Below are 9,089 nucleotides of genomic sequence, written 5' to 3' on the forward strand. Positions count from 1 at the left end.
AGGCATGTAGCCCATAGGAATTCTCCCTTAGTTCATTGTTATTTTTGTCAAGTGGCCCTCCCATTATCTCTTTCTTTTATAACTGTATGCTCTTTTGTGCGACACACTTTGAACTGGATGTGCTCCTCATGCTGGAATTGAATATAGCATATGCGAGAGGACTGCCCTTATAGTATTCTTGGTGTATTTTGCACAGGCTACTGATAATTAACATGCTCTTATTCTCTCCACTTACCTATTTTCTGGGCTCTCACCCGCGATCCATTGGTATATGGTAACCCTATATACCTCTGCCTAACATGGGTAGCAGATCCATCTGTTTATTCCTGTGCCTCCAATTAACACTAAATCACTTTACCTCTTTCTTTTATGTGAACTTTCATCAGTGATCCCAGAGTAGAGTAGGTATTGATGCCCCTACTATCATACCACACTGTAAATGCCCGATTTCATCCGATCTTGAAGCGAAGCATTGTTGGGCTTGGTCAGTACTTGTACGGGGGACTGCCCGGGAAGACTGAGTTTAGTAGAGGTCCCAGTGGTTGGCAGACTCTGTGCCTAACACTGACAGCAGATTCACATCTGCCTTCTCTCTCTTATTACAATTTCGCCCTATTGGATTTTTTTATGTAGTTTTCCATCTATTATGTTCAAGAATCTTTTGTAGACACTTTCCCATTCCATATGGTCACTCTCTTTGGAGGATAATTTCGGGGTGTATACTTGTGAGTCCATGAGATATCAACCCTGTGTGGGTTCTATTGGCCATCATTGATGGTACATATCACATATCTGATTTATCTTATAGAAGATTATCTCCTGTACTACTTATCTCAGATATATAATTTTGTTATTAATCCTGTGTGGGTTCAATTGGCTATCACTGATGGTACATATCACATATCCGATTTAGTTTATATGAGATTATCTCCTGCACTATTTATCTCAGATATGAAATTTGTAAATTTTTTACTCTGTGTTTATCATTTGTGTCATACACTAACTGTCTAAAAACATTTTTAATTTGACTTAATAAACAGAATATATTTTAATATTTCTACATTGTAGGCTTCTACTGATTTCTTTAAGAGTGCACCCAAAAAAGAGTCTTCTTTCTTTTTCTTCTTTGTTTGTTCTGACATTATACTGACTCAGGGTGCACCACCAGTTTGAATACTAAGAGGAACCTTGCGCTCATAATTGTGCAATTTTGTTTTTTTTTCATGCTGACTAGCATATTATTTATGATCAGTACAGTATCCCCTATACCTTCTCATATGTACTTGTATACTGATTAGTTCAGTTTCTATACCCTGCACAATCTTTTTCTTCTCCATATCTATCTTACATATTTCTTTCTCTCTTCTGACAGTAGTGTATAACAGTTTTAATAAAATGCATTTTTGTTATGAAATCTTTCTGTGAGGTTAGGCCATAAGACACACCTGGCATTGAGGATGGCAACTTTTTCTCTGAAAACTGAATTACTCTCTAAACGTAAGAATCTAGCTGACCATGATGACTTCTTCTCTGATACTTATAAGGATCCTAGTAAAATCAGGGATTGGAGATTAGACTTATCCCAACTCCAAAAAGCCTTACAAAAGAGAATTAGGCTCACCTGGGATATAACCATGTTATAAAATTATAGCAAGCAGAAACTCTCTCCCAGGGGCTTAAGTCCCAGAGTCTTTCCATCATTTTCCTTAGTGACAGAGAATCTTAAAGTGGAAAGGTAATCTCCCCGTCTTAAGTGTTCTCAAGAATTAATACTTATATTAGTCAAACATGATAATCTCCTATTGGATCAAGTGGAAAAAGGTATTGAAGAAGTAGGTAAAAATCTGGAAACTTGGGAAACTGACCCAGCTTTCCAGGCCATGTTTGAAAAATACAAGAAGGACTTGGATTCCTATGAGACTACGATAGTCGATCGCAAAGGGAACAAGTTGCATAGGGATAAGAAAGACTTCGCTCAGGGTAACATCTTCAGATGGAACTCACAGTCGATTCGCGAAAGAGGGAGATGACCCAGAGAAGAGATTAGCTCTTCAGAAATTGAATCCTCCTATAATGAGGTCTCCTCAAATGAACAACATAGTGTGGGTTCCCACCAGTACAGACAGGACATCAGTGATGATTCTTTTTTAGGGAGAGGCTATCGCACATGAGGCAGAAACAAAACAAGAGGAAGACAAGAAGAGGAGGGATGAAACACCACAAGAAACAATCAATACTGGGACACACCACGAACTTCACAGTACCCGATTCTGAAGAACAGAAAATGAGTAAGGATGACCTCCAAATTATTAACCTTACGGACAGAATACTAACTGAAGGACAGAGGAAGGTGCTTAGTAAAGGACTTTCCTTTTCACCAACCTCCTCATTTAATAGATTCACTTGGGAAAAGGATTTGAGGCTGTTCGGCAGGAAGTTATTACTAAAAAAAATATTTGCAAGATCTACCTATACTGATGTTGAAGATGCACCTGGATCTTCCTCCTCCTTATCAGAGGAGGAACTTACTGCCATACAAATGCTTGAAGAACTGCAGTCAGAATCATCCATCGACACGGCTCCACAACAACAGACTAGACCCAAATGTGTCAACAAGTCCACCTTCTTTTCCCCGGATACCCACAGTCCTGAAATCAAGGTGTTTCTAGATATGGTGTCTAAGGAGTTTGATAAGATTCAAGTTAACCCCATACATCGGAATTTAGTTAAGAATCTCAGTTTTGCAGAGAGACAAGCTCTGAAAGAGATCAAATCTTGGAAAGAGATAATTATAAAGCCTTCAGACAAAGGAGGCAACATCATTATTTGGCCCACAATGATATATGTTGAGGAAGCCCATAGTTAACTCCTAAATACCACTTGTTATCGTAAACTCCCCTTTAACCCTGCAGTGAAATTCCACAAAGAACTCACCCGGATGGTAGAAGAAGCCCTTTCGGTTGGCATTATTACTCAACAGGAATCAGTATATTTGACTATCTCGAACCCAAGGGTACCTACCTTCTATTTACTACCTAAGGTCCACAAGAACACCAAGAAACCTCCCGGTAGACCTATAGTCTCCGGTAATGGTGGACTTTTGGAACAACCAAGCAAATGTTTAGATTTGCATCTTAGGGACCACGTGCTCTCGTTACCATCGTATCTAAAAGATACCTCAGATTTATTGAGGAAATTACATGACATCAGCTTGGAGGAGGATTTCTTAATGGTAACACTGGATGTAGAGGCTCTCTACATGAGTATAGACCATCAGCAAGGTGTAGAGGCCACTAGATTCTTTCTGGAGATGAAGGGGAAGAATGATTTCAATGATTTTCTTTGTGAGATATTAAGCTTTGTACTCAAGAAGAATTTCTTCATCTTCGGCGATCAATTCTTCCTGCAAACCAGGGGAACCACGATTGGGGCAGCCTGTGCCCCCACTTACGCTAATTTATTCCTTGGTTGGTGGGAACAGCTGTCAGTGTTCAATGACAGCAATCAAGCATACACCCTACACATCCTGAGTTGGTTTCATTACATACAGTAGACGATATCTTTGTGATTTGGGATGGTGAAGAAAAACTTCTGCATGACTTTATCAATCTGCTGAACAATAACAACCTCAATCTACACCTTACTCATACTATCAGTAAAGAAAGAGTATCCTTCTTAGACCTGAGTATTTACAAGACCGAAGCAGGAGTCCTGGCTACAGAATTATTTCACAAGGAAACAGCTACCAACAGTATGCTTGCCCAGATCAGTTGTCATTTTGCACCCACAATAGACAGCATTACAAAAGGGGAGTTTCTCAGATTGAGACGCAACTGCTCAGAAGACCATATTTTCAGGAAAACAGCCAGGAATTATGCAACTGATTATCTGCACGTGTATGCAGCAATCGCTCCCTAAATTGTGCACAACATTCTGTGTTACAAATTAAGAGAGAATCCCTCATATTTCAGGAGACACCTAAAATCAATAGAAATAATGCTAAGGTTAGATTTGTGGGCACATTTTGTCTTGAGTGGCATTCTCTTAGGGATGCAATTCAAAAACATGTGCCTATTTTACATCTGGATACTGCCCTTTCTCCATTATTGGACTCAAGACTACAAATGAGCTGGTAAAGATCTAGAAATATGAAGGACCAGTTGGTGCGAAGTCATTGCATCCGACAACCCACCAAAACCCCAAGCATAACAGGATTGTGCCCATGTGGGTAGTGTAAGGCTTGACCTCAGATTGAAAAAACTAACTGTGTCAAGGACAGATTGGGACGTAATGACACTATCAAACACTTCTTTAATTGTGACACACAAGGAGTGGTATATTGTATAACGTGTAGTTGCAACTTAAGATAAGTGGGAATGACCACAAGGAAGTTTAAAACACAAATCTTGGAGCACATTGGGACAATTCGTAATGCTACCTCCGATTTAGCCAAAGTCAAGAAATTAACATCTGTGGCTAGGCATTACCACATCAAACATCAAGATTCCCTAAATGAAATGTGAATATTTGGCTTGGATAGAATCTGCTTGGGGATCAGAGGAGGTGATCTTAGCAAGGCATTGATTAAGAAAGAAAGCAAATGGACCTTCCTGTTAGGGGGTCTTAAACCATCTGGACTGAATGAATACATGAATTATAGTGTCTTCTTAGATTGATCTCTTAAGTCTAGATACTAGCTCTGTCTAGTACTTACCCTGTGATCCATAATGACAGGGAATTCAACATTGTAGCACATGCTTATCCCTTTCTTTTCCACTTCCCCTATCCCTCACTTTTACTCACCTGTTTATCCGTTAAAATCGGATCAGCTTCATCTATAAGGTAACGCTCCACATATCACTATTCCCGTATATCTTTTTCCCTCACTCCCTACTTACATTCACCAGTTTTCCCTGCTTAATTGGATTGATTTCATCTATAAAGCAACACTGCACACATCATTCTCTCATATTTTCTTTCACCTCAACCAGCAACATACATTTTTAACTTTTGATACTACACTCCCACATACATGACCTCCTGCACCCCACTTTATCCATCACGTTAGTCCAATATGTTTAATAATATTACACCGGTTATTTAGTTTTGTTTTCTCACTGTTTTCTCACATTCCCGCCCCCTCTTTCCGATTACCACCGCACCACTTTTACTCACTTTTCTTCATCCCTACTTCTTCTCCTTCCTGAGTCTTCTCTCCTTCCCCCCCTTCCCTTCCTCACTACTGTTTTCTTCACCTCTTTTGCTCAAATTGTCGCACTTTGCAATCATTGAGGATTAATGTGTGTACACGCTCACTTTATTCCTCATTTTCACATTTTACTTATTATTATTATTCAATTACACCCTATTTTCTCTATAAAGTCTTCTACTCTTTAGCACGTTTTCTTCATTACACATCTATATCAGTGTCAGGCCAATAAGTGCATATTGACACTCCAATGCAAATCATACCCCCCTTTTAAATATCTATAGGTGCACTTTGCACATGTACACTCCTTTCCATTTTACCCATTCTGTCTAATTATTAGCTTATTAGGCTACAGCAGTCTGCACTCCCTTATGGTTTTCAGTCCTTGCCCAGCTCTTTAGTAATATTAAATACAATCTCCCTTGTCTTCCAAAATTACATATATAGATATATGTATACTTACACATATGTGTATGTATGTCTATATATATATGTCATCTGTATCTCACGGGTGCGTACATATATGTGCATTATGTGTATACCCCCTGATCTTGAATTGTACCTTATATTTAATCTATTTCTCATGTATTTAATAACTATTTTCCTCGCATTAGTTTCCGTCCTCCATTCTTAGCTATCCTCTCATATATTGTTTGGTCTTGATGTGTCTTTATTTTCCATGCATTTTCAAATTTTTATTGTGTGTGTTTTTAATTTCTTTTAAATGCTCATCCTGCAACACAGAGAATCAATTGGATCACCTGATCAGTATTTGACAGCTGAATATAGCGTCATCATAGTGGATTATCTGATCAAACATTCGTGTGTACTTGCTACTTAGCAACCAAATTTGTTGTGACATGCCTTCCCCACTGATTGGATCAGTTTGGATGTCAGCTCTGCTTAAAGTTCTGGGATATTGTGACCCCGTGACAGGAAGTGATCTAGCCCTAGTGACGGGCGAAACGCGTCTTCCGTTGGCTACCATCTGCCTCCAGGACCTCGAGCACATGGCACCTCCGGCTCCCCACTAGCCCAGCACATTGTTCCGCCAGCTCCTGATACCATCCGCCTCCAGGACCACGAGCACACGCTACCTCTGGCTCCCCGCCATCCTAGCCATCGTCAACCTGCCTGGATTCCAGGTACCAGCCACATCAGGCACCGGACAATTCAGCTGCTGCTAGATGCAGGTACTATGGGTGCACGCCAGGGTGTGCGGTGAGCTAAATGGCTCGGGAGCCATTGTCTAGCACCAGAGCCAGATTTACAAGCAATATATGAGCCAAAGCGTACATCTGGGCATTATACACAGGTGCAGCAGTATAAATTCCTGGAAATTTAGTTAGTTTTATTCAGAGATGAGCGTAAAAGTTAGGCAGGTGAGGCACTGCCTCACCTGCCATAGACTTTTTACTCCAGAGTTTTGGCTATAAAAATTATTAGAATAATGCAAATAACATATTTCAAACATATACTTTGTAGTTTTCATATACTTTATACAGCCAAAACTCTGGCACAAACATTAGTATGACAGGAAAGGCTCTGCCTCACCTGCCTCACCCCACCACACGTCACTGGCGCACGCTGTGTCTGACTCTTGGCCAGTCCTGTCATCATCAGCTGCCCAAATTACGGGCACACACTGCGCTCTGCCCTCCGCTAAGTTCCGTTATCATCCAAATTCTTATTTCAGACTGACCATTAATCATGCCAATGCAGTCTCCTGCATTGCCTGACTACTTGTGGAATTGGGTATTATTTATATCTTAATATTCATTCAGCTGTAATATCGAACTAGGCATTTAGCCCATAGGAATTCTCCCTTAGTTCATTGTTATTTTTTTCAAGTGGCCCTCCCATTATCTCTTTCTTTTTTAACTGTATGCTCTTTTGTGCGACACACTTTAAACTGGATGTGCACCTCATGCTGGAATTGAATATAGCATATGCGAAAGGACTGCCCTTGTGGTATTCTTGGTGTATTTTGCACAGGCCACTGTTAATTAACATGCTCTTATTCTCTCCACTTACCTAATTTCTGGACTCTCACCCGCGATCCATTGGTATATGGTAACCCTATATACCTCTGCCTAACGTGGGAAGCAGTTCCATCTGTTTATTCCTGTGCCTCCCCTTAGCACTAAATCACTTTACCTCTTTCTTTTACATGAACTCTCATCAGTGATCCCAGAGTAGAACAGGTGATGATGCCCCTACTATCATACCACACTGTAAACACTCGATTTCATCCGATCTTGGAAGCGAAGCAGTGTTGGGCTTGGTCAGTACCAGTACGGGGGACCGCCCGGGAAGACTGAGTTTAGTAGAGGTCCCAGTGGTTGGCAGACTCTGTGCCTAACACTGACTGCAGATTCACATCTGCCTTCTCTCTCTTATTACAATTTCGCCCTATTGGAATTTTTTACGTGGTTTTCCATCTATTATGTTCAAGAATCTTTTGTAGACACTTTCCCATTCCACATGGTCACTCTCTTTGGAGGATAATTTCGGAGTGTGTACTTGTGAGTCCATGAGATATCAACCCTGTGTGGGTTCTATTGGCCATCATTGACGGTACATATCACATATCTGATTTAGCTTATAGAAGATTATCTCCTGTACTATTTATCTCAGATATATAACTTTGTTATTAACCCTGTGTGGGTTCTATTGGCTATCACTGATGGTACATATCACATATCCGATTTATTTTATATGAGATTATCTCCTGCACTATTTATCTCAGATATGTAACTTTGTAAATTTTTAACTCTGTGTTTATCATTTGTGTCATACAATGTCTAAAAACATTTTTAATTTGACTTAATAAACATAATATATTTTAATATTTCTACTTTGTAGTCTTCTACTGACTTCTTTAAGAGTGCACCCAAAAAAGAGTCTTCTTTCTTTTTCTTCTTTGTTTGTTCTGACATTATACTGACTCAGGGTGCACCACCAATTTGAATACTAAGAGGAACCTTGCTCTCTTAATTGTGCAATTTTGTTTTTTTTCATGCTGACTAGCATATTATTTATGATCAGTGCGGTATCCCCTATATCGTCTCATAATAGGATGTCACATGAAAAGGTCAACAGGTTCTAGGTCAACACCAAATGGTGGACATAAACAAGGTTGACATGTGAAAGAGGTCGACAATATGAAATGGTCAACATTTGAAAAGTTCAACATCAGTTTTTCAAGCTTTTTTAAGTTAAATTTTAGCTTCCAGCACATGAAACTCCAATTAGCATATGACCTCATATAGCTTGCTTTGTTGGCCATGCTTTGGGCAAGGTGCCTCGCTCCACTAACACTGTGCTCGGCACAGTTTACCATATAAGAAAGTTTAAAAAATGTCCAAAAAAACCACATGTCAACCATATCTTATGCAGAGATCAGCATCGATGTGCTGGGGAGAGTAACTACGTTCTCCTCACAGCACTTTTAATTACAGCGCCAGAACCTAAGAATGTCCCTTGCAAGTGCCAGGCAAGAAAATATATGTCATAACCAGAGCCAGAGAAATGAAATGCACACACACACACACACACACACACACACACACACACACACACACACACACACACACACACCTATCTCTTAACCCCTTGGAACTATTTGGGAAGTCCCTCATTCTCCCAGGCTGCAGGACAATACTTTTTAATTTACTCATAACTTTATAATATTTGCATTTATTCTGATATTCTCTTCGAGTATTCAAGGATTAAGTCTATAACAATTGTATTTATCAAAGAGACAGATGCTATTAGTTATATACTTTCCAGTAACTGTTATTTAAAATTTAAATAATTTAAATGTCTGGAAAGAGAATGTTGATACACAAAAAATAGCGCTAATCACACCAATTTAGTT

At 39.6% G+C, this 9,089-nt stretch overlaps 1 pseudogene; it reads left to right on the forward strand.

Annotated features, from left to right (window-relative positions):
* The first annotated feature begins 7,423 nt into the window (after positions 1-7,423).
* LOC134931622 (5S ribosomal RNA) lies at positions 7,424-7,542 on the forward strand (annotated as a pseudogene).
* Positions 7,543-9,089: the final 1,547 nt, after the last annotated feature.

The sequence above is a fragment of the Pseudophryne corroboree genome, chromosome 5 (assembly GCF_028390025.1).
Source record: "Pseudophryne corroboree isolate aPseCor3 chromosome 5, aPseCor3.hap2, whole genome shotgun sequence".
Classification (NCBI taxonomy): Eukaryota; Metazoa; Chordata; class Amphibia; order Anura; family Myobatrachidae; genus Pseudophryne; species Pseudophryne corroboree.